General features: G+C 43.5%; 1 protein-coding gene across 1 annotated transcript in view; it reads right to left on the bottom strand.

Moving 5' to 3' along the window:
* Positions 1 to 5,142, bottom strand: part of GTF2IRD1 (GTF2I repeat domain containing 1) — an 87,664-nt gene that overhangs the window by 39,147 nt on the left and 43,375 nt on the right. The window lies entirely within an intron of this gene.

Genomic DNA, 5,142 nt, shown 5'->3' with positions numbered 1-5,142 from the left:
CATTCATCATCACAAAGAACATATAAAGATCAGTCATGAAGTACAAAACTGTCTGTGATAGGATAATCTCCATACACCTACAAGGAAAACTAGTTAATACCACTATTATTCAAATTTTTGCACCAACCACTAAAGTCAGTGATGATGAAATTGAAGAATTCTACCAACTTCTTCAGTCTGACAACGATCAAACAGCAATTAGGATGTATTAACACTAACTGGTGACTGGAATAAAAAGGTTGGAAACTAAGAGGAAGGTTCAATGGTTGGAAAATACGGCCTTGGTGACAGAAACGATGCTGGAGCCAGCATGATAGAATTTTGCAAGACCAATGACTTCATTGCAAATACCTTTTTTAAGCAACATAAAAGATGACTATAAACATCGACCTCACCAGATGGAATACACAGAAATCAAATTGAGTACATCTGTGGAATGAGACGATGGAAAAGCTTCATATCATCAGCCAAAACAAAGCCTGGGGCAGACTGCACATTCAGGCTGAAGCTGAAGAAAATTAAAACGAGTCCACAAGAGCCAAAATATGACCTTGACTATATCCCACCTGAATTTAGAGATCATCTGAAAACAGATTTGATACATTAGACACAAAAGACCGAAGACCAGAAGAGTTGTGGGATGACATCAAGAACATCATACATGAAGAAAGCAAAAACATCATACAGGTAGAAAGAAAGAAAAAAGGAAAAGACCAAAATGGATGTCAGAAGAGACTCTGAACCTTGTTCTCCAGAGTAGAGATGTTAAAGCAAATGGAAGAAGTGAGGAGGTACAAGTGGAGAGTTGAATAGGAAATTTCAAAGGTCAGCTAAGGAAGACAAAGTCAAATATTATAACAAAATGTGCAACGATCTGGAGTTCAAAAGCTAAAAGGGAAATACACGCTTAGCATTTCTCTAGCTGAGGGAACTGAAGAAAAAATTCAAACCTCGACTTGCAGTATTGAAGGATTCTATTGGCAAAACATTGAATGATGCAGAAAGCATCAAAAGAAGATGGAAGGAATATACAGTCAGTGTACCAAAAAGAAATGGTCAATGTTCAGTCATTTCAAGAGGTAGCATATGATCAAGAGCCAATGATCATGAAGGAAGAAGTCCAAGGTGCATTGAAGGAATTGGCAAACAAGGCACAGGGAATTAATAGACTATAAGTTGAAATCTTTCAACATATTGATGAAACACTGGAAGCATTCATTCATTTATGCCAAGAAACTTGGAAGACAACTACTTGGCCAACTGACTGGAAGAGATCCGTATTTGTGCCGATTCCAGAGAGGTGACCCAATGGAATGTAGAAATCACTGGACAATATCATTGATGTCCCATGTGAATAAAGTTTTATGGAAGATAATACAGAAATGGCTGCAATCATACATTAACAGAGAACTTCCAGAAGTGCAGGCCAGATTCAGAAGAGGATGTGGAATACCATTAATGACATCAGATGGATCTTGGTTGAAAACAGAGAATGCCAGTAAGATGTTTGTTTGCCTGTTGCTTTATTGACTATGCACCGGCTTTCAACTGTGTGGATCATGACAAGCTATGGATAACACTATGGACAACAACAATCATGACAAGCTATGGACAATATTTCAGAACATTTCATTGTACTCATGAGGAACCTGTACAAGAGGCAGTGGTTTGAACAGAACAAGGGAACACTGAATGGTTTTAAATTAGGAAAGGTGTACAACAGGGTTGTATTCTTTCACCATATTTATTCAACCTGAGCAAATAATCTGAGAAACTGGATTATGTGAAGAGAAACGTGGCATCAGGATTGGAGGAAGATTATTAACAACCTGCCATATGCAGATGATACCGCCTTGCTTGCTGAAAGTAAAGAGGACTTAAAATACTTAGTGATGAAGATCTAAAGCACAGCCTTTGGGATGGGTTGCATCTCAATGTAAAGAAAATAAAAATCCTCACCAATAAACAACATCCATATGAATGGAGAAAAGATTAAAGTTGTCAAAGATTTCATTTTGCTAGGATCAACCATCAACACTGTGGAAACAGCAGTCAAGAAATCAAATGACATATTGCATTAGGTAAATCTGATGTACAAGAACTCTTTAAAGTGTTGCAGAGCAAAGGTGTCAGATTGAAGACCAAGGTGCACCTGACCCAAGCCATGGTAAAGTTGGTCACTGGATAAGGAAGATCGTAGAAGAATTGATGCATCTGAGTTATGGTGTTGGAGGAGAATATTAAAGTATCATGAATTGCCAAAAGACAAATAGATCTGTGTTGGAAGAAGTACAGCCAGAATGCTCCTTGGAAGCCAGAATGGCGACACTTTGTCTGTCATACTTTGGACATATTATTACTGGAGAAGGATATCATGTTTGGTAAAGTGGAGGGTCGGAGAAAAAGAGGCAGCCCCCCAAAGAGATGGATTGGTAAAGTGGCCGCAGCAATGAGCTCTGATGTAGCAATCATTGTGAGTTTGGCCCGGAACTGGACAGTGTTTCGTTCTGTTGATAGGGTTGCTATGAGTTGGTACTGACTCGATGGCACCTCACAACACCAACATGAGTCGAAACCAACTCGACAGCACTTAACAACAACAATCTTTATGGGAGCAGATCACTAGGTCTTTTCTGCTAATGAGTGGCTGGTAGGTTTGAACCACCAATCTTCCCGTCGCCAAATAAGCATGGAAACACACTGTACTATTAGGGCTACTTGGCCCACAGTGGTGACTAGCTTGGTAACTCCCCAGCTGCTCCCAGTCTCAGCTCTTACTTCCATTGGCTTTTCTTGCCATCTCTTCTCAGATGAACTGCAAGCCCTTGGCCCAGACGTTGCTTCTAGGAACTCAAACTAGGAAACCACTTTCTGCCATTTCTAGGTGGGCAGAGGGGCAGGCAGGAAGAGAGTCTGGGCAGACACCATGTGAGTAGTAAGGACAGAAAGGGCCACCAGGAAGGGTCTGCTGTTTGGTCACTGTGATGCGACCAAAATTTTAAATTTTAAATTCAGGAGGTGGATCGGGAACAACTAAGGAATATCTATCCATGTCTTTGAGTTGCTAGTGCCTACTGCAGTCTCTCCCTAAGCCCCTCAGTACATCTAGGGAGAGGTGGACAGAAGGAGACAATGGATCCAATAGGGGCAACCAGGTCTGAATTTCACCAAGCCTGGTCCAAAGAGGGGCTTCTGGGCTAGCCAAGTTGTCTAGTCCCTGAGACCAAAGGAAGCTGGCAGACTCCATTCCTGAGGGTCTTTTTAAAGCATCCATGGGCTTTGGGAAACATCTCTGGTGTTGCTGTGGCTTAGGCATTGGGCTGCTAAATGCAAGGCTGATGGTTCAAGCCCACCAGCTGCTTCAAGACAAAAAGACGAGGCTATCTGCTCCTGTAGAGATTTACAGTCTCAGAAAGCCTGTATAGGGTTTCTGTGAGTTGGAATAGGCTTGATGACAGTGGATTTGATTTTGGAAGGGGCTTTGGGGACCCAAACTCCAAAATAGTCTGCTTCCCAACCCAAGCTTGACCCTGAGCACACATTCCCTGCTCATGAGTCACTACTCGTGTCATGAGTAACTGGAAAGGGCCTAATAAATGACCAATGACATGCCAGCCCCAGGCAGAGTAGAAAGACACCCGCGGATGGATATGGGAAGGATACCCAAGGTGGTGTGGGAAGAGGTTCGTGGGATGAATAGCGGAAGGATACCCATGCGTGGAAGAGGTTCGGAGAATGGATAGCGGTTCAGGGGATGGATAGCGGTTCAGGGGATGGATAGCGGTTCGGGGGATGGATAGCGGTTCGGGGGATGGATAGCGGTTCGGGGGATGGATAGCGGTTCGGGGGATGGATAGCGGAAGGATACCCAGTGCGTGGAAAGAGGTTCCTGGGATGGATAGCGGTTCGTGGGATGGATAGAGGTTCGTGCAATGGAAACGGGGTTGGGTACCCCAGGCAGAGTGGAAAGAGGCCTGTGGATGGATACAGAGTGGCCAAACGAACAACAGGAACACAAATCAGGTTACTGAACTCTCAACACATGTAAGCTGCTGAAATGGCAAGCGTTTTGTTACATATCTGAGGGAGCTTCAAAAGGATCGTCCAAAATGGAATTAAAAGAGATCATTTTCCCCTGATGTTTTTGAAGCCCTCTTGTACATTTAGCACACACAAAAAAGGGGAAAATGTGCCCAAGACACTAAGTGATTTAAAATAAAAAAGGGGGTGGGTGGGTGGAATTTGTAAAAATCATAACAAAGACCCACGAAAGGCAAACACAAAATGAGTATTTGTAGGATGAGCACTGGACTGTAAGGTCGGTTTGAATCGTAAGGTCGGCAGTTCAAATTCACCAGTCGCTCCTTGGAAACCCTATGCAGGGTCGCTATGAATTGGAACCAACTTAATGGCTCTTAACAACAAGGAGGGAGAGAGGGGAGCCCCCACTCTGGTTTGGATTTCTGTACATATACTTGATATTTTTACAAACTGCATGTACATCTCGGTGAATAGGAAAAACAAAGCCCCTAATTCTGCACTGTGGGATCTCAGAATTTCCCTAATTTTGAGTAAAAGGCTTTGGAAAGAGCCTTGGATGGTCCCAGGCCTGCCTCTGATCAGGCTGTATGGCCTTTGGGAGGTGGACCTGCCTTGCCTAACCCCAGTTTCACCTGCTGTCAAATGAAGGGGGAAACTTTTGCACCAGAAAGAGCAGTAGGTTCCTAGAGCTGCCCTCCCCCATGCCAGCACCACACTGTCAGCTATTCCTGAGTGTGTAACCAACTCCACTCCCAGACGGTTTCACTACAAACAGTTGCCAAGCCTGGCCACGCCCATCTGGACAAACAGATTTTTACTGTTAATGTACTAAGAGCATATCATAACCAATGATAAAAAGACCAGTTAAAAAGTGGGCGAAGGACTTGAATAGACACATTGTTGTTGTTAAGTGCTGTTGAGTCAGTGCCGATTCATAGCGACCCTGTATAGGTTTCTTAGGCTTTCAAAGCCTTTGCAGGAGCAGAAGGCTACATCTTTCTCCCAGAGTGGCTAGTGGGCTTGAACCGCTGACCTTGAGGTTCGCTGCTTAGCCTACAAAAGCCAAAAAGCACACCAAGAGATGCTCAAGAGAGTGCAAAT

The sequence above is a fragment of the Chrysochloris asiatica genome, unplaced genomic scaffold, assembly GCF_000296735.1.
Source record: "Chrysochloris asiatica unplaced genomic scaffold, ChrAsi1.0 scaffold00034, whole genome shotgun sequence".
Taxonomy (NCBI): Eukaryota; Metazoa; Chordata; class Mammalia; order Afrosoricida; family Chrysochloridae; genus Chrysochloris; species Chrysochloris asiatica.
The sequence above is the reverse complement of the archived record's forward strand: the minus strand, read 5'-3'. Positions and strand labels throughout refer to the sequence as shown.